Source organism: Lepidochelys kempii, chromosome 7, assembly GCF_965140265.1.
Source record: "Lepidochelys kempii isolate rLepKem1 chromosome 7, rLepKem1.hap2, whole genome shotgun sequence".
Taxonomy (NCBI): Eukaryota; Metazoa; Chordata; order Testudines; family Cheloniidae; genus Lepidochelys; species Lepidochelys kempii.
The window spans coordinates 118,029,913-118,052,079 of record NC_133262.1 but is presented as its reverse complement, the minus strand read 5'-3'; positions in this window follow the sequence as shown (position 1 = coordinate 118,052,079).

Here is a 22,167-nt window from a genome sequence, read left to right as displayed (position 1 = left end):
GCCCTCTGACCAAGACAGGCAAAATGGCATCTCCCCTTCTACTCCAAGGAACAATTCCTGGGCTGCTGCTCATCCAGCTGCTGCAACCCGACTCCCGGCAGCCAAGTCTCTCCCACACAACTGTCTCTGCCTGGGCCCAGCACACACCTCTGGGAAGTCCCATCCGTGTGCAGCCCATCCAGGGCCTGCCTCTGATAGCTCTGGTTGTCAGTTGCACTCCTGGCCCCACAGACTGTATTAGTCTCTTTCAAGCACAGAGGTGGCAGACAGCGAGGGTGACCGTATTTCCCTCTGCTGAATACGGAACACCTGGTAAAATTATTCATATTCAAGCGAGTTCAACAGCAATCCATCAGAAGGATGCAGTCCAAACATTCAGATTAACATCAGTTGGCTGCGCCCCTGTTAAGAAGCAGCACTGTGTAGTTGGATTCTTTTTATTTACCTTCTTATCTTTAAGGCTTTAGGGTTCACAAGGAGAGGAGTGACACACCCACCCACCCACCCACACACAGGGAGAGGTGACACACCCCCCCACACTCCCATACACCGCTCTCAAACAAGGCGGCTGACTGACCTGACCCTCCCTGCCTGGCACTCTCCACCCTCCATGCCTGTCTGGGCCCCCAGGATGGACCCGCCTCTCCTGGTACCTGGCATCGTGTCTTCCCTAGGCAACCCGTTGGGTGGCATGCAGGGTCTCATGGCCCCCTCCCCAGATTTCTGCCAAGGTTCACACCAGAAAGTGGCCAGTAGCAGCTTTTGGGCACGGGGTGGGAGGGAAAGGGTGGTAGCTGCTTCCAGCCATGGGGATCCAGGGGGGGATGACCTGGCCGTGTCTTTGCAGAGCTCTTCTCTTCCCCCGCACTGCTCTCCTGTGGTTGAAAACATCTTGTCCCTTCCTGTCCTGTGTTGAAAGGCAACTAAGACCTCCAGGCTGCTGCTGGCCACTGACATAACCCGGCCGCAGACATAACCTAGCCGCCTCCGGCTGCAGCGTGGGCAGGAAGGAGTTAAGCCCTAAGGATGCATTGTGCACTAGGGTCCAGGGAACCTGATTGCAGGGGCTTCAGCAAACCTGGCCAGAGAGATGGCTCAGCTGGGGAGGTTGCCTAGGGGTTGGAGCAGCCCCATGCTCCCTGGGGGCAGGACCCAGGGCAGGAGGAGGGGGAAGAGGGTGCTAAGTCCCTGCCCCAGGGGGCTGCTGTGGAGCCTGCAGGTTTGGGGCATGAACAGGCTAGAAATAGCTCCCCCTCCCCAGCCACTCCAGAGCTTAGCTGAGGGGCAGAGAGGCTGCCCTGTGCCAATGCTGTGCCGGGCTTTGGCAAATGCAAGGCTTGGCTCCTCCTGGCCAGAGCCCTGGGCTGGAGGGTCTTGGGCTTTCCCAGGGCGCCAGCCCAGCCAGAGGCAGTGGGGGAAGGAAGGAGCCTGCCGGCCAGGCTATTGGTGAGCTGAGCACTCCGACCAGGGGCTGGTTCTCCACACAGCGCTGGGAATGGGACACATCCTGCTAGGGGAGCTACGGAGGAGCTGCGGGGCAAAGCAGGGCGAGGACAGCGAGAGGGGGAGCACATAAAGGAACAGTGGGTGGGCAGCAGAGGTAACACGTAACCGGCCGCTCCCTGGCATCTGTCTGCGCACTCCAGCCTCCGCAGCTCGCAGCAGGGGGAGCGGCCGGCCCCATGCGCTGCATCTTCTTCCTGTCACCAGCCTTGCACACCGACCCCTGTCATCGGCCGTTGGACCCCCTCCCTCACTGCTGGTGGGTGGGCGGCTGGCAAGCCGGGATCTGACCGGACGCAGGACCTGCCAGTAGTGATGGGGGGGGCAGGGACAGAAATACAGGACAATTTGCCCATTTTAAAGAAAAAGTCAGGACCCCTGCAGGAGGGCTTAAATACGGGACTGTCCCTTTAAAAATGGGACATCTGGGCACCCTACAGACAGCCTCAGTGCAAGGGGCTCAGAGCTGCTTTTCTCAAGTCCCCAAACTGTCAAGGGAGCTACTATAATAATAATCGTAATAATAGTCATACCTCAAGGGCTTCAAAGCACAGAATTTTCATCCATTTCATTTCAAAATGGCGGGACAATTATCGTGTGTGAGTTGGTATTATATGTTGTAATATCTGCCCAAATAACATTATGTATAAACGAAAACTGGAAAGCGTAGTCATGAAAGGTGCAGAGTTCAACCTTCCTTCTCTGCTTCTAGTCTTTCAAGTAGTTTCTTTCTCAGTTTTAACACTGAATTTCCCCTCTGTTTTTTTTTTCCCAAATGGAATTTATTTGCTTGTAAAACAACTGCTTTTGCATCCAGCGAGTGTGTAGTGTATGGAAATCCATGTGATTTGGGCATCTTCTGGTGTACTTAAGTTTAAACAGAAAGGAAGAGTGCGATTGGGTAGCATGGGACAAAGGGGATGGTCAGCTAAGGCAAACAGAAGAAAGGAACATTTAGGTTGAATGTCAGAATTGCTTTTCTAGCAGCAAGATTCTATAGTAAGAGACTGAAATAACTTCCTGGAGGAAGTGGTGGAAGCCCCAACACTTCAGGGTTTTTTTTTTTTCAAACTGAACTGGACAAAGCACTGGAGGATGTACTACGACTAACAAGCTAGCATTGCCAGTGAGGCATGAAGCAAACCGCCTCCACCTTTTCCCCCCCATAACTTAAGTTCGACCCCTTTGGGATGCCAGTGGGTTGTCAAAATATGATTGGTGGGTTTGGATCAGCAGTGTGAACGTTGGGCATTTTTAGTTGGGCTCACTGGGGTTCATTTGCTCTGAATTGGAGCAGGTCAGTTCACACTGCTGAGACCTCTTGGTTCAGGCTCAGGCAGCTGTCTCTGCAGCTGTTTATCCTATGGTCACAGTTTGAAGGTTTTCTTTGCAATCCCAAAGATTGTGGGGCCAGATCTTGAGTTAGTGCAAATCACCATACCTCCATCTATCTAGCCTACATTTTTGGAGTGCAAGACAAAAGCCACCAAGGAAAAGTGACCATTCACTGAGGCTGCACCAATCCAAATCTCCTGTCATTGGGTTCTCTTCCCACCTCTAATTATGTGATTCCAAACCACTCCTAGTATAGAGAAGGAGCAGATTGTTTAAATGAGAATGCAACTAATCTACCTGTCCATGCATGTAAATATACCTTTTGAACTGAAGTGCAGTATCAGTTGGTTGTCGTCTCCTCCCATCAAATTGCTAAATATGGGACAGCTTGGTACTTAAAACACAATGAACTTTGCTGCCTGATGTGTATCCCTTGGTATATGTTTGTAATATATATTTATTGCAGAGAGAAACCGTCACATTTTCCCAGGGATACTGTAGAACTGGAGGCTACAGAAGAATAGGCCTGCAAGTTACCCTGGCTGGAAAATAACATATTTACCCCACCGGGACTGCATATTGTCATACCTACTGGACATCTCCAGGCTTTTATATTCCAAACAGATCTCCCTTGTCCTCAGTGAGCATTAAAAAGAAAGAAAGCTCCCTTTGTTGTCACATGCAGTGGTGGTGGCGGGCAGGGAATCTACAGTGTTTGTTACTTATAAGGCTTTTGCAATACCAGCCTAATGAGAGAATGTATTTATTTATTATAATAATAAACACAGCTGTAAAACGGACCATGAAAAATAATAGATGACTTGCAGATTTCCATACCCAATGTGTCAGCTGTAATTGGCAAATAAATTAAATGATCCATATGCTTGCCATCATCTACTCTACTTTCCTTAGTACCCTCAATATTTAAATACAGTCAGCGTTATTTATTCTAATTACTCACTAACAAAAAAAAACCAAAAACTCGGCACCAAAATTGAGTGGCCGTGTAATATAATTTCCCAAACCACAGCAACACATACTGTGCTCTTTCTCATGCACTTGAATGTAACGAGTATGATGGTCTCACTTTTCTTATTAACAGTTTTCACTTTATCATGCCAATACTATTGAGTTTTCTCTTTATTAGTGTCTTGGAGGCATTGCGTGCAATGATATATAATAGGTTGAGGGAGAAAGTCCAATCCATTCAGCTAGTGGTGATTCCCAAGTGGGGAAAGAATGATTCCTTTCCTTCCCAGCAGTCCCAGTCTCGAATGTACAAAATCTGTTGTTGCGTATTATGGTATGTCTACACTGCAAAGAAAAACTCATGGTGCTGAGTCTCAGAGCCTGGGTCAGTTGGCTTGGGCTCATCGGGCTGGGTGGGCTAAAAAGAGCTCGGGTTTGGGCTGGAGCCAGGGCTCTGAAACCCAGAGTGTGAGGAACAGTCTCTACCCTTTTATTTTTAGCCCCACAGCCTGAGCCTGAATCAGCTGTCCTGGCTTCTGAGGGCATGTCTACGCTGCAGTTAAAAACCCATGGCTGGCCTGTGCCAGCTGCCTCAGCCTCATGGGGCTGTTTAAGTGCAGTGTAGATGCTTGGGCTGGAGCCCGGGCTCTAGGACCCTGCAAGCTGGGAGGGTCCCAGAGCTCAGGCTGCCGCCCAAGCTCAAATGTCTACACCCCAAATTAAATAGTCCCTTAGCCAGAGCCCCACAAGCCAGCCACAGGTTTTTAATTGGAGGGTAGATATACCCGAAGAGTCACATTGCCCAGACAGCTCTCTTATTTGCATAGGAAACATAGGGTCTGAAGCTGCACCACGGTAGTGAATTTTGTTTTTGGCTTCTCTGTGGGGACCCAAGTCTTATTATTACTCTTATTATTGGTGGTAGCATCGAGGAACCCCAGTCATGAACCAGAACTCCATTGTTCTAGGCTCTGCAGAAATAAAAAACCGAAAGACAGTCCCTTCCCCCAAAGAGTTTACAAAGGAAATCATCCTTAAAAGTAGTCTTTTCCCCCATTCATCTTCATAATATTCAACAGCCTTGGCACCGAAGGTCTAAAGAAGCTTGATTTGTTTAGCCTAGCAAAACAAGGGCTAAGAGGGGATATGATTGTTCTCCATAAATACATCTGTGCGTTTAACACCAGGGATGGAGAAGAGCTGTTACGCCAAAAGGCAATGTTGGCACGAGAACAAATGGATATACGTTAGCCATGAGTACATCTAGGATTTAGACATTAGGAAACATATGGATAAAACTGACAAACAGGAAGGAGGAGAAGGTGATAATAAAGGCAAACGTCATTCTTATCTAGCCTACCTAAAATGAGTTGTTTATCTAAGTCTACATCATAAAAATCACCATGGTTTTGCAGGGTTTTCAGATTTCTATTGCATTAATAGCCCAACGTCACTTAAAAACTAGCCCCAAAGTAGCCCAAAGGTTTTTTTTTTATTAACACATTGGTCTATACATCGAATAACAAAAGAAAACTTTTGTTAGATACCTAATACAGATTTGATTTTTTTTAAAAAGCTACAAGTCCAATCAGGATTTTGTCACATTCCCATCTCATAGCTTTGTTGCTAATCACATGCAAAATGAAAACCCCAGCGCTGGTACTTGTATCCCAGTTGAGGGTTGGCAGATGTTTCAAACAAAAAATGGTGAATGACGGCAATAAATAGCCCAAAACATATGTAGCACAAAAACAACAATAACATTATTATATTATTTATTTATAATTGCATTCAATTATAGTAGTCAATGTCCATATTTTGTGTTGAATTAGTTTGTTACTGTTAGTCTCTAAAAGGCAACATTTCATCCTCGCAGTCTTCATCGGAAGTAGAATGTTTCTGCTGCTGATCATACAAATCAGCAGTGATCAGTGCAATCATTTCTTTCATTGGTGCAAACTGTTCACCACAGATTTTGTGTCGTTGCGTTTACACCCGCACTCAAAGATTGTTTTCTGTAAGTTCCTTTTGCAGCTTGTTGCGCAATTTTGTTTTTATCAGGTTCATCTGAGAAAACCATCTTGCAACTGCAGCGTTGCTAAAAGGTAGTGACAGCAATGAAAGAGCAAACAAGCCAAGTTCACTAAAGTCTTTGTCCCCAGCAATATCCTTGGGTTAGAGAACTTGAACCCAAAACTGCTCTACTTAATTGTCCTGAGTATGGTGCCAGTGAACCATAGGCAAAACTCTCCCCTGCTGCTCCAAGGTCTCCACAAAACAATGGCAAAAATGAGATATCAGACAATCTAGGTTATTGCAGGGCTGAGCACGAGTACTTAGTACTGCAAGTGATTCAATCACCTGGACGCTTTGTGGCAATCTCTGTTTCATAAACTCCAACACGAAATCTCGATACCTACTTTAGACGACTTTGAGAACTGGGACAGTTAGTGTGCGTTTTGAAAGGTCCAACTGAAAAGTGACTCCAAAATTGGCTGTGCAAAGCAGTAAGGAATTTGACTCAAAGGTGATGTCTTAGTTTAACACAGCAGTCCATCTCTCAAAAACACATGGTTTCACAACTCTCACCAACAGGTTCTGGTAGAACGTCAACAATTCCTGCAGCAGCTTTCTTATATTAGAACATTCCAGCTGAAACATTTGGTTTATCCTCCAGGCTTCCTGAAGGATTCGACGTAGAAAAATCAGGTAAATGTTGTTCACCCGATCACTATATATATGATAAAGAAGTTCGGCATTTCTTTCTTTGTCTTTGGCTATCTGAAAGTTTAGCTTCAGTTTGTCGAGCTGATCAAGAACCCTGTTCACACACAGACTAATGGAGAGCTGGCTTGTGTCCGAATATGCTGCAGTGTCTTCCGTGGCGCTTCAACGTTAATAATAGCGTAGAGTTCACAGTACAATTTCTGATGCAGAGTGCTGCGAGAAAACCAATTGTATGTTTGTGAAATCATAAAATCGATATTTCGAGGAAGCAATGTAATCGCTTTTGATGAACAAAGTTGCAAAGATGACACGTACTTGATAAATATTATGTTTGGATGAAGATCACAAAGCCTGGGTACCAGAGTTATTTTTGCCACACATTGTGTTGCAGCCGTCTGTAGCTAGATCAATACAATTACAAATCTGCTATTGTTCTCTTTAAGAAATGTCAGCAAATGTTGTGTGATGCATCTCCACCCAGCAAAGTGATCATGCACCAAATGTTGGCAAAATTCACTTCTGTCTTACTATAGTACCTCAGCTACTATAAGTCCAAGATGGTCAAAGTTGAGACTACTCGAGTGACAAGCAATGTAAGTGGCTAGTTTAAGCTCACCAATTTTCACTGAATAATCAACATGTATTGGCTTGATTCTGGAGCCAAACAGTACTCTTGAGTTTGAAAACAGAGTAGTATTTTTAATGTGCTTATCCATTCTACTGTGCACAACCAGATCTCTGTGATGTGCTTGTAATTCCCATTTGCACTACTTGCACACAGCTTTTGATTCATCCCCAGGTACACTCCTTATCCATTTTTAAGATGTTACCTCATTCCCAGGTTTGTGGTATTTCTTTCCATAATTCACCCACTTGCCACGATGCATGACTGACTAGGTGGATAATAATAATAATACTTATATTGTCACCATTTTGACATGCCCACCTAACAAACTCCTTGGGATGTTAGCCAATGTAACGCTACATACAAATCTCATGGGGAGTTAACAGAAGAAAATGACACAATATTTTGGTACGTAGTGCATTTTTAATTCACCCATTGTCTGGCGTCTCCCCCAAGACCTTCATGTATGTGGGGGTCAGTTTTTTGAATTACAACTATTTATATTTATTTTTTCATCCAATTAAATGTAATCAGCCCAACATGTAGAGGACTACAAGCCAACTAACCAAAATACCATAACCCATGATTGCTCAAAGAATACCCCTACTGGCATTCACAAGTAGTTCAGTTCCATGGAGAAATCGTGGACTTGGCAACATTGATGGCTAGTGAGAATAGGTTTCCCACTGTGGGCAGACTAAGCAGAGAGGCAAAGGACTGAGTGGGGTTATTGGGTCTGACCTCCTCTTTCACACCTGCAGATGGTCCTTCAAGAACAAGGCTGAGGCATATTGATTGTATTGTCACTGTCTGTGGCTGGAGGATTTCAATCTTTAGGGCTGACCATCCAGCACCTCTCACCGTCATTTCGAAGAAAAAGAAGAAACTCTCTTTTGGTTCACATCAGAGGTTTTTTCATCATTTATTTCTTGCCCTATAAATGGAACCTTAGAGCAGTAGTGGCTAAAGTTAACATCAGACAGGGAGTCACTTCAACCTCTCTTCACAAGAAACCAAGATGACATTTTTGTTCCAATTTTCTTACCACTTAAAACTTCCATTTGAGAAAATTCTCTTTTGGGAGGAGGGAAGATGACCCACTGAACAAATCGTGTCTGCTTCTTTCTGGTGTTCATTTTGTAGACACGATTCTCTAATTTTGGCTTCAGCATTTTCTATTGTTTTAAAATCTCTTTCAACTAAAAGCTGAATCTCCTGTTGTGGCCGTGCCAAGCGGACGTTCAGAGAGGGCCAAACACTAGCATGTAGCATTTCCTCCATAGCCTATCAGCACCCCATTTCAGTTTGGGTGCTCAGGTAGGATGGTGTAAAAAATCAAAACAAATTGACGAATTCAGCCCAAACAGCTCTTCTTTGGGAATGGACAATGGACAGAGCCTTTTCAGAAGCTGGAAATAGGCCTGTCCCTGGCCACTTCTTTATTCAAAGCCTCAGAGTTCAGTTCTGGCTAATGATTTAAGCCTCCCCAACAACACGACCATAGCATCCAGAGTTAGTGATGTTCCGATCCGGGATTATATTGGGGCCCAGTAATGCTTTGTTACAAAAGTGTGCAATCCTCCTTCCAGATACCAGCTCTGTAATTAAATAGGAAAATAATCCCTCAGGATCTGCACTGCAGGGGGACCCTCTATGCAAAGGTAGCCTCCCTCCCATGCAAAGCTTCCACTGAACTGGCCCTTACTGCCCCAGATAATCCCCCATGGCTCTGGGATGTGCCCATGTGGGATGGGTGGGCTAGGAGCTGGGTTAGGCAGGATTTGTCTTTCCCAGCACCTGCATTAGTTAGCCTGAAAGCGTCTATATGATTGTCCCTCCAGGTTGGGGCCCTTTCCTCACAGGGAAATGTGGTTCCATCACATCTAAGCTTCAAGAGAGATGAAGGGGAGCAGGGGGTCAGAAGGAACAAACAGCCTTTGTGCAGGTGGCTCTGTGCTTTCCTCAGAGCCCCCGAAATCTGCCGTTTGGGAGGTGCATGGCTCCTCGCTGTATGGGGCCAGAGTGGCAAAATCTGCTGCACGTTGACAGAATGACTGAGGGGAAAACTCCATGACGTTCACCTCTCTGGATTTTCCTCCCCACAAAGTGCCTCCCACACAGGGCTCCCTGCAGTAATTCACACTAATAAATGCTAAGCAATTACAGTAATTTGCATTCCAGGAGATATATATATATATATATAAAGAGCTGAATTCCAGCCTGCTAACTTGAATAAGCTGCATCTGCTTACAGGGATGCTATAATTATCTACTGAGAAGAGAGGCCAATTGGCCCACTTAGAAGAAAACTGCAGAGATCTGCTATACTCCTTGAGATACATTTTTATTAGGGCCCTACATTGTGATCGGCTTTCTCACGCCAAGTAGGACCTTATTCCATTAATGATTTTTATTGTTTTCAATGAGTCCACTCCAAGATTAAAGTATTACACTGGGTGAGTAAGGGTGGCAAAGTCTATCCCTAGATAATCGTGCATGTGCATAGATATTGCCATAGATATCGTTGCCAGAAGCTGGGAATGGGCGACTGGATGGATAGGTTGATGATGACCTGTTCTATTCATCCCTCTGAAGCACCTGGCATTGGCCACTGTTGGAAGACAGGATACTGGGCTAGATGGACCTTTGGTCTGACCCAGTACCACCGTTCTTATCTTCTTATATAACTAGATAGCTTCCAAACCATTTTAGTGCTACTTCTCAGGGTTTCAGTACCAGTATCTCCATAACTGCCGGCAAGATGGGTGTTTCTCTCCAGAGAGAGCTGTTCTATTGATTTTTCCCAGCAGGAGCTCCAACTTGATACTATAGATGAGAACCCCTAGAGTATAGAGAACCTCCCATGGTATCCTGCTGTTAATTGATTTATCTCGTTAGACTGATCTCACACTTGGTAAAGCAACTCCCCATCCTTTCATGTATTTATACCTGCTCCTGTATTTTCACTCCATGCATCCGATGATGTGGGTTCTAGCTCACGAAAGCTTATGCCCAAATAAATTTGTTAGTCTCTAAGTTGTCACAAGGACTCCTCGTTGTTTTAACCCCTCGAGAGCGCAGCTGCTGCCTTTTTCTTGAGCTGACCTGTGTGTACTAATCTGCATCATCAGTGGGGCAAGAGAGAGGAAGGTGCGGCCTATTAGATATTTATTCTTTCTGTATTGTTATCGAAGGCGGTTAAAAAATTATGATTGTCTCCACTGCAGTTAGGTTAAGAATCCCTTCCACTTAAAGTGCAGTTTTCACTTTAATGACCTACTAAACAAGAGAGAGCTCGGTAAGCTGCGGGATCTGTTAACATGAGGACAGCCTGCCTTGTACAGCATTAATAAATCTTTCATCCGTACATTTCAGATGCATTGCAGTTACGAGGGAACTTGTTTGAACTCATGTTTCTTCGTCTGCTATATCTCCTTCTTCATCTCTGCTCATGACATCAACTCCTAAAGAACTGAATTTGGGGAGGCTCTTCAGCCAGTATAGACTGCTGTAAGCTTATGATTGACAGAGCCAGAAGAGTACCCAGAAGAGACAGGCCTTGGGAGACAGGCCAGTTCTTGCGTACAGACAGCCCCCCAACCTGAAGCAAATACTCACCAGCAACCACATACCACACAACATTGTCTTTGTTTAATTAAAAAGGGTCTTGTTGGGTTTCTCTTCAATGATCTGCGGTGATTCCTAGAATTTAAATGATCTTTTCTATTCATTACGTCATAGTCTTGGAACGCCTGGGATCATGGCTAAAAGCTGGCATGGCTATAGACACTGCAGTATGTCCATGAGAAAATCGGCATTTACCACACACTTTTCCACTTGCCCTGGGATTTCTACTGTAATAGCCATCAGCTCCACTTCAGAAGCCCACATTTGCTAAGAGGTATCAGTCACCTCCTTCTTTTCCTACCCTGAAAATAGAAAAAAAAATTAAAACATGACGTTTTCTCAGCCACTGCTTGGTGTAACTGTTGGGGAATTCTGCCTTTTTCATGACACCCTGATAGGAGGAGATAGAGCAGTAAGGTGAACTTCTGCAGACTGTGTGATATCTTTAATGCCATCATCACTGTGCAAGAAACGAGATGTCTACTGTCGAGATGTCCCTGACTCGTAGGTTTGCTGTCTTCAGTTAACCACAGGTGTTCGCTCAGAGGTTGATCCAAAAAATACTGAATTTAATGGGAGTTTTTACATTTTAAATGGATTTTGGACTGGGATTATAGTCTTCCATTTAGTCATTTAACTTTTATATTCCCAAACCTGCCGCTCCCGTTATGCAGAATTTAGCTATCGCTCAGGTTACCATAAGGAAAGGAAACAGGACCCTAGCATTCTCTTCCTCGAAACAATAATTCTCTAAGGCTCATGCTTTGGAGTCGACCAATCTAATGTCATTACAGCTGCAGACACGCTATTGTCTGAGGCATGGGAATGTCAGTGATTACGGGCAGTCTTTTGTTTTTATGGCATTTTGATTGTTAGCTGTTGCCTTCAGCTTAAGTGCGTAGCATTTGTTTAACTTTGTCATATGCTGGGAGAGAATTAATACCACCCTAACTCTGCTCCCCATTAAAGTTAAGCCCTCAAAACCAGCCAGCTATCAATCTTGCTCATAAAACAAAACTACTTGATCACAATGGATGTGCTTCTCGCATAAAGTCGTTAACTTTTCCTCTAAATACAGGCCCCCTTTCTTCAGATTAAAACCAAACAGCTTACAGTCCATATGGCAAGAAGCAGCCTACTATTAAAACCCGGTTGTAGCCAGTTGCCTGCAGCTGGTCAACTGCAAATACAAAGAGGTTTGGTTGCTGTCATTCACATTAAGATCTATTAATGCATTGAATCTGCGCCACCATTGGCTGGTCATCCTGGGACCATGACAGGGTCCAGAGCTGTAACGAACCTGCCTTTCACCCCTTGTTTCAAAAATCTTTTGGCATGAACAGAGCTTTTTGTGTGTGTGGATGCACAAGAAATGACTATTTCCTGAGTGGCTTCTGCTTTCACACGTGCCCTTGCACTTACAACAACATGATTTCTCCAACATATACTTTTGCAGGGTTTCCTGCACTGGAGAAGATGGGGCATATCCTGGAACCTAAGCAGGGGAATTGCTATTGGTATTGGTACAGCACTATGTGATAAGTATGCAGAATGCTTTACACGGGTGACAGGACAAAGCTCTTGTCCTGAGTCTTGAAGCTAGACAGAGAACACATGAGTGAGACGTGTTGGTACAAGGGTGGGATAAACTGCAGATGGAGGGGATGACTGAACAAGGAAAAAGGGATAAATGAATACAAGGAGCATCTTTCCCTTCTCTAATGTGTTGCAATCACAGAAATGTCTTGCTTCATTTTTAATGTGTAGAAACAAATCCAGGAGTTTCTCAGTTGTTTCTATGCTAAACACTGTGGCTATTTGGAACTTCACATTGACAACAGGGATAAGACTTGGGTTTGCCTGCGCCAAACACACAGGTCCTGCCATCGGCTGAGCTACAGATGAAATCCCTTTTGCTAGAGCAATATGGGGCTCTGACATACAGTTCAGCAGTTCTGGTTCCAGCCAGTAGAGGGCAGCAGGGCAACTACACACTAGCCCTTAAAAGCAATAGCTTCAACAGACGCGCCTTGGAAAGGTAATGGGGAATTCCTGCCTGGTGGTAGGAATAAAGCTAAAAAGTATGTTTTGAAGAGGGAATAAAAAAGCAGACTGAGATCACCTGTGGAATATATATTATATAATTGTAGTCATTTATGATTGTGGAAGGTAAATGCAAACTGACTATGAGATGCTACCACTGGTGTAAATGAGTGGAGAAATCTGACCTCATGCGGTCCTATACCTATTTTGGACTCATGTTGTCATTTATAGTCATGCAAATAAAGGTGCAAGACCAGAAGAGAACTGAGACCAATACAGTTAGGCTGGGGTTTTAAAAAGTGATCCTAGCTGCCCCAACTCTGTTCCCAGGGATTTTTCCCTAATGTTTTTAGCATCCTTTATCAATTTTCTGCTCTTCAGAACTTCAAATTTATAAGGACTGCTACATATTTGCCTCCTTTCCCATATGTTATATATTGCTTTTTTATTTCTAACTGCTGCCTTCACTTTGCCACTGAACCAGGAGAGGCTTTTAGTCAGTTGTTCACTCTCGATTGTAGAATTACGATTTTTTGGCCATCTAATAAACTTGTTAAATAATTCCCAATTTTCATTCACACCTCTCTGTCTACATTTTTCATCCCAATCAATTTCACTTATAATTTTCCTCAGCTTTGGAAAATTAGCCCTTTCAAAGCACCAAGTATATACATGACTGGTTGGGATCGTCTTCTGCCCATACTAAATGTAATTGGGTCTTGATCACTGGTCCATAGGCAACGCCACCCACTTCCACTTCAGTGATGAATTCATCTTTATTCCTCATAATGAGGTCCAAAATAATTACATCCTCCTGGGTTCAATACCTTTTCAGTTAGAAGATTATCATCTCTAAATTTTAGAAGCTGTAATGATTGACTACTGGCTACATGAGACCTCCAGCATATGTCTCCTGAACTGAAGACAGTTTTTCTTTTCACACATTGCAGACAGGTGTTTAAGGAGTCATTCATCCTTGTGAATGGACAAGGAGCCTTTTGTCCTTTAAAATTCATGAATGTGGATGTGTAGACATAGAAATCTGCTGCAGGAGGCATGTTGTAACTCCTTCATACAGTGCAAAAAAGGCTCAACAAAGATGTTGTTTAAAAACATACCTTGTACAACAAATTTTGGGAGCATCGAGAACTATGTACTATGTACTGGCTTTCCACTCTTCATTGCACACAGGAACTTTTGGGATTGACTTTTCATTGTCCTTTTCAGTTGCCAGAAAAAAGCATTCAGCATCTTATCTCCTGAGTTTCTCTTATTTGAGTTGACTTTCTTTTACCCTGTTAATTGAGATTCCTTTGATCATATCCCAGCATAATTAAACTCCTTTAAGTGAGAACTACATGTTTTGTTGGTGTGTGCGCATGGGGAGGGGGGGCTGCTTTTTGTTTTGTCTAATCCGATCTCATTAGATTTTTATTTCATACATAAAGAAAGAAAATGATTCAATACATTAGACCCAGTGAACTCAGTGCAGCTGTGGATTGACCTGTATGTGCTGCTGTCAACAACTTAACCATGAACAATGTGGGTGAAATTTGGCTCCAATGGGTGTTTTGCCATTGACTTCAGTAACATCAAGATTTTACCCTGCATGTTTTAGTACAAAGAGATGGAAAATAGAGATGGGTAAATAACCTATAAACAAATTAATTCAACAATTTTTTGCCTCTCGTATTCTCAATTTTTGTGTGAACACATTATGAATGTCTTGAATTCATTATTCGAAACCATTTCCCAGATGCATCTGTAGCATTGGTTAGGAAGAGTTGTATTCATCATTCTACATTTCTTGCTTGGTTATGAAGAGCCTGGGTTAAGTTCTCTTTCCTCAAGTCCTTACTAAGACAACAATTCCACTGACTTCAGCTGTTTTCCAGCTGGGATGGCTTCTTTTTTGCTCTTATCTGGAAGACGATTACAGTGTAATATTGTGATTTCTACACAGAGACCAGCCTCTGTTATAGGAGCACTTTAAATTAACCTAGTTAACCAATGTTCATTAACCCTCCATCCATTCAGTGCAACCAGAAACATTTTTGCAGCCAGCCCTACATTCTTTAATAGAATGTGCTGATATCAAATACAGACATTATTGCTGTTTGTTCTTACTTGAGCTTCAGTGGGTTTCTCTATTTTTGGTTTTCAGTACAATTTCCTTTGCGACCTTTAATTAAAAATCATCTCTACTATGTGACTAAATTTTGCAAATCTCTTCCCTTGAGACATATGAGAGATTTCACTGTTTAATCAGTGGGCCAGATTCTGATCCTAGATTCTGATCTGGAATATCTCCTTTGAAGTCAACTGACTTGCACCAGGTTGATCAGAATTCACCCAGGTGGCTTTACTTGGGAAGTTTTTGATGTATCTATTGACCTATTTGCAGATTTGTTGGTATTCTCTACTCACCGCTTTCCTGAAATTGATTATTTCTATGTTTTTTCTAAAAATCCAGTCGGACATTTTAAATTTAAAAAATTAATGAAAAAAGAGTAAATATTGCATTTCCACATCACAATGTGTGGGTGAAATTTAAATGAACAGCAGATGGTTGCAAAACATGAAACACAATAAACAATTATTTCAACCCAGACGAAGAATATTCCAAATATGCTCCTTGAAAAGAGTTGGGGCTAGACTCATGTCTCCTGTGACTCTGTTGAACGAGTCAGTGTAATTTATAATAGGGACATATTGGGACCTCATACTATTTTGGGGAGCAGATGAACACAAAATTCCAGATGCTGGGGTGCGGCTGATCTCCACACAACATAGGCCAAGGAGGTGTACAGAAAAATGGTTTAAAGCTGCTCTTGCAATCCCCCAGTCCTGATGGTGCCTCTGTGCAATCCCTTTGCCCTGCACGTATCCAAGAGCAGCCAGGCTCTAATTTTATGCCATCCACAAATTGCCTTAAGAGTTCAGGACTATAGCCAAGCATTGACATGGCACAAGGCATCCTGGCTGGTTACCCTTTCCCTGCTATGTTGACAGCTGGGAAGGGAAGTGGCCATAACAGGCATTATATATCACCTACAATCTGTCACAGGATTCCACCCTTCCATTAGGATGACCTTCCCTGGGCAGAATATATATGTTTTATTGCCAGGCACCACTAGTGGTATGTTGCAAACACAAAGAGGCTTCTACACAGCTTGAGTTCAAGCTTTGTCTCCCTTGTTTACCAAGGACTGCACACAACCATACAAAACTGTATATGAGTCTTAATCACAAGACTCAGCTTTTCAAAGAAAACATTGTTTATTCTGCTTCTTGGAGACAAAGATCTTTAGGTGTTTCTTGCAGACAAAGATCTCCTCAGTGCCCAGCTATAGGCCAGCTTCCTACACTAGTCCCTGAAGAAGCTTGTTCAGTGTCCCACAGCCTATTCTTAATGGGCAGCTCCCATTTCTCTTACTATAGAGTTTATATCACCATTAACAAAATTATATAGAATAATAAATATTCAAAATTATTACTAAATATAAACAATGCACATATTTCTAACAGATCTGTTCCAGGGACCTCTGTCAGGCACTGCCTCCAGTAATGAGGCCTAGAGGTTGGAGCATGGGTCACAGCTAGGTATAGGATTGGGCCTGTGCCAAGGGTAGTCCTGGAATGAAGATCCGGGGGGCAGGCCAGAGTCAAAACCAGGAGCAGAGTCCGTAGACAAACCAGGATCAGAACCATAGACAGAATCCAGGTGGAGACCAGAGGTCAAAGCCAGGTGGTGAGAGTCCAAAGACAAGACAAGTCCAAAGCCGGAGTCCAGATATGCACTGAAGGTCGAAACCAGATAGTCAAGTCTTATGGTCTGGGGAGAATCAGAAGGGGGAGGTGACTTCTGGGAACTCTTCTGGCTCTACCAATCTGTTTCTTCACTTCCGCGGGTAGGTATTGTAGTTGTAAGAATGCTTGATAGAGATCTTGTAGGTGTTTGTCTCTGTCTGAGGGGTTGGAGCAAATGCAGTTGTATCGCAGAGCTTGGCTGTAGACAATGGATCATGTGGTGTGGTCAGGGTGAAAGCTGGAGGCATGTAGGTAGGAATAGCAGTCACCAGAAGAATTCCCAGAAGTCACCTACTACAGGACAGGCCTAACAAAGAAAATAACAGAACGCCACTAGCTGTCACCTTCAGCCCCCAACTAAAACCCCTCCAACGCATTATTAAGGATCTACAACCTATCCTGAAGGATGACCCAACACTCTCACAAATCCTGGGAGACAGGCCAGTCCTTGCCTACAGACAGCCCCGCAACCTGAAGCGAATACTCACCAGCAACCACATACCACACAACAGAACCACTAACCCAGGAACCTATCCTTGCAACAAAGCCCGTTGCCAACTGTGTCCACATATCTATTCAGGGGACACCATCACAGGGCCTAATAACATCAGCCACATTATCAGAGGCTCGTTCACCTGCACATCCACCAATGTGATATATGCCATCATGTGCCAGCAATGCCCCTCTGCCATATACATTGGTCAAACTGGACAGTCTCTACGTAAAAGAATAAATGGACACAAATCAGATGTCAAGAATTATAACATTCATAAACCGGTCGGAGAACACTTCAATCTCTCTGGTCACGCGATTACAGACATGAAAGTTGCGATATTACAACAGAAAAACTTCAAATCCAGACTTCAGCGAGAGACTGTTGAATTGGAATTCATTTGCAAATTGGATACAATTAACTTAGGCTTGAATAGAGACTGGGAGTGGCTAAGTCATTATGCAAGTTAACCTATTTCCCCTTGTTTTTTCCTACCCCTTCCCCCCACCACCCGATGTTCTTGTTAAACCCTGGATTTGTGCAGGAAATGGCCCACCTTGATTATCATACACATTGTAAGGAGAGTGATCACTTTAGATAAGCTATTACCAGCGGGAGTGTGTGGTGGGGGGAGAGAAAACCTTTTGTAGTGGTAAACTCCCATTTTTTCATGGTTTGTGTGTATAAAAAGATCTTCCGTACTTTCCACAGTATGCATCTGATGAAGTGAGCTGTAGCTCACGAAAGCTTATGCTCAAATAAATTGGTTAGTCTCTAAGGTGTCTTTTTCTGTTTGAAGCCAGTGTCTTTGGGATTGGAAAGGAGTTCGGACAGAGGTTTTGCAACCCTCAAAGTACTTTATAAATCCCCTGTCGGGATTCCAAACCATTTTTTTTTTACTTCCCTCACTGTAAAAGGAGTCCTGTCTTTCAAAGCCTCTGCAGCAGCTATGTCTTTCAGGTCCATTTTGTATCCCCCAGTTAAAACCATGCTTCCACAATAGCACACCTCCTCCTTGAATAAATCACATTTACTTGGTCACAGTTTGAAATCACTTTTCTGCTGACTTCTGAGAACTTTCCTGATGTCTTCCACATAGTCCCTGAAATCTTTGCTGTAAATGAGCCCAGCAGCAATGTAGGGGATATATATTTCACCTCTCAAATCTTCCAGGTATTCTTCCATGCCGTGCTGGAATGCTGCTGCATTTGTGAGTCCAAAAGGAATGCAAACCCATTCATATAATCTCCAAGGTTTGATTAGTGTAGTCAGGTGTGCACTTCCCTCACTTATAAATCCCTGATAAGGTTTACCATAATCAAGGACAGAGAGCAATGGATTTCCACCTAAGCTATCAAGGATCAGTATAGTATGTCTATCTGGAACAGTTGTTTTTGTTTTGTTTTGTTTTTTGGTTAACTCTCTCAAGTCTATGCATAGTCATAATGTGTCATCTTTTCTTCTGATGCAAACCACAGGTGAGGAACATGGTGAATTAATTTTTTTATCCACCCACTGGCAAAAAGCTCTTTTATATAGTTCTTCACTTCATTATACAATAGTCTGGGAGTGGCATTAAATATTTTCTGGACAGGAGTCTTGTCAGCCAGTTTAATATCCATTTTCAAAGTTTCAGTACATCCTACATCTGAATCATCCCTTGCAAAGGTGTTGCATTCTTAGTGCAATGTATCTCTGACCACTTCCTCCTGTTCTGTCTCTGTGAGGGACTATAAACTGACAGAGGGTCCTATATTTCACTAACAGTTTGTGACATGTCTTTATGCCCAGCTAGCACTGTTGACTGATTATTGCAATGTTTGTTTCCTTTCTGGCTTCTGTGGTAATTGCATAGAATAGATAGCATCAACTAGCTGTACCTGTCCTATTGTGAGTCTCCCTTTTCAGGTAATATATTTAGTGACATTCTTGACTTTACTCCAGTCTTTACTCCAGGGATTTGTAAGCCAAGCCTTCAGGCCATTGGTGGTCTTTCATCTGGAATAAATAGTACCAAGGTGTCTCCCAATGTGCAATTGGTTCTTGCTATTCACTTCACTTCAACAGCCTGTCCCCTCGGAACAGCGATATCCTTTGTTCCTTTCTTGACTGTGCGCATCTCCTATGCCCCTTTGCCCTTCTGTTCTACTAAAATAACTAGTTTTTTGCTTGATTTCACCTTTATATGAAGTGCTGAGGTTAAGAGTTGCACACATTTTCAGAAATGGACATCCGCTTTTTCTGGAGTCACCCTAATCTCATCCAGGACACTGAAGCCAATTACAAGTTGTTCCTTCTCTTAGCTCACCAGCACAAGGACATATATCTTAGTGGCATGACTGGTAGTAGGTGGTGACAAGCAGAATTTTATTTCAACCCAACCTTCAAAAGGATCTTCAGGGCCATTCACTGCTTCTATGTTCAGTCTTCCTTCAAAATCTAACAATTCTTTGGTGGGTCTTATGTCCAGCTCTGGGAGATGTTCCTCTTCCATTTTTTTTCAGTCAACCATTGATACCTGGTCATCTGTGTCCCATTGTGCTGTTACTTTCCTATCATTGAAATAACACCACACTAAACACTTTTTTTCCAAATAACTTGGCAACTTTTCATGGCCAGGTGATAGGAGGCCAGACCTAATAGTCAGAGCCAGAGTCTGTGGTCACAAGATGGGAGTCAGCTGGGTCAGGATACCAGGAGGTCAGAAACAGGAGACAAACTGGAGATCAGGACCACAAATCAGATGTTACAGCGGATCAGGATGCCAGAAAATCAAGCAAGGGGAATAAGGGCACACAGTCCAGAACAGGGTGGAGCCCAGTTGTTCAGACAGCTGCCTGTGCCTGCTTTTGGCTTAAGTAGGGCCAGTAGGGCAATTAGATGCTTCAAGGCTCCACCAACAGGAATGCAGGGGTGGAGCCTCAAACTAGGGCTGGGCTTCACGAGTCCCCAGCAGAAACATCAGCATGCTGCCAGAAGGGGGTCGGAGCATCGCTGCTCCCATGAACCCTGCAGACACAGATTCGAGACCCGGGGTCATGATGACACAATTTTTCCTTTGTGTCTTGGATTGGGTAAGTTATTACTGTTCTCCATGGAGCCTTGCTGGCTTTGGCAGATCGTTCTCCAGTGCTACATTTGACAATCTCTTGAACAGTACATTTCCTGAAGACACCTTGAACACTGCATAAACTGTCATTCATTTCCTTTTTGTTGGCAAAAGAAGCAAGTGTACTTGAACTTCCGCTGTGGATTGATCACTCCCTGCCCCACTTATTGTGACCCTTTCATTTCCCAATTGCTGGTATTGACCTCAAACCTGACATCCTCTTGCACAGTTTGCCCGGCTACCACACACATAGCAGAGATCGCATCTGTCAGCTTAGTTTCCCCACTGACAGTTTTGACAGCGTTTCTGGTAACTTTGGTATTTGTCCTTTCTGGTTTGCATAATTTGCGGAATTGCTATAGGTCTTCCCTGAACCCATGCCCTTTTGAAAGCAGTCATTTCAATTACCAGTAGTCAGATTGCTTCATTGTTCTGTTCCACATGAGTTGCAATTGCAGTTTGTTCTTTGACAGTAGCGAGATCATTAGTTTCTCCTTTTTCAAAACTGACTGCATAGCATTTACTTGGAATGGCTTCAGTTGCCCTGATGCTCTTAATTTTTGCTGGTGCTCCATTTCAATGCTACAGACACTGCTCAATTTTTTCCAACCAAAGTTCATCAGCTAAGTACGGTTTTAGGTCAGTTCTATTATTCTCTTTGAGCTACCCAGTCAAAAAAGACTGTAGAAACTGACTTTTGCCCAAGTCAGGCTGATATTAGTTGGTGTTGATCCTGCTTTGAGCAGGGGATTGGACTAGATGACCTCCTGAGGTCTCTTCCAACCCTGCTTGGTCCTAACCAAGTCAGGATGATTTAGTTGGCGCTGGTCCTGCTTTGAGCAAGGGATTGGACTAGATGACCTCCTGAGGTCTCTTCCAGCCCTGCTTGGTCCTGACCAAGTCAGGCTGATTTAGTTGGTGCTGGTCCTGCTTTGAGGAGGGGATTGGACTAGATGGCCTCCTGAGGTCTCTTCCAACCCTAATATTCTATGATTCTATATTTTAGTGTCAACGCGGCGTTCTCTGATGCAAAGATAATTGTTAGATGAAGACCCGTTGCACACACCAGGAAATCCAATAGAATCTCTTTGTGTTCTTGAGCAGCCTTAAGTAATTGCTGATAGAAATTAGCAGCATTTTCTTTGGAATAATATGTTTGCAGGATTTGCCTTAGTTTGGGCAGATAGGATCGTTCTTACCGTCCAGGTAACTTTGGAGTTTTAATCCAGGGCTGGCTGCCTACATGTCACCATATATAATTTCTGACTCAGAATAACCGTTCTTTAATCCAGTTTCAGTTTGATAGTCCAGACTACTAAAACTTAACTTATTCTTTTGTGTGAAGAGAAAAGGAGTACTTGTGGCACCTTAGAGACTAACCAATTTATTTGAGCATGAGCTTTCGTGAGCTACAGCTCACTTCATCGGATGCATCCGATGAAGTGAGCTGTAGCTCACGAAAGCTCATGCTCATATAAATTGGTTAGTCTCTAAGGTGCCACAAGTACTCCTTTTCTTTTTGCGAATACAGACTAACACGGCTGTTACTCTGAAACCTATCTTTTGTGTGAAATCATCAATTTGCCCGTAATTCCTGAAATTTTTCCTAAGTATTGATAGCAGGTTTTGATGGATCTGAGGTCGTGTTCCCGTGTTACTTTCATTTTCAATAGGCTGCACTGAATCAGTACTCGTCACCTTAGCTCTAAATTGCTCCACTGTCTTTTGTTGCTGCAGCGCTACCTGGTCCATCTTCTGACAGACTAGCAAAACTTGTGTCCGCTCCTGAATGGGGTTTTCCTGGTTAGCCTCTTCGGGATCTCATCTGCCCTTCCTTGTTGAATCAGATCCTGAATGTGGTCGTTCATATGGAGTAATAGGGTCATACCCTCATCCTCCACGGTTAGGGTTACCAGATAGCAACTGT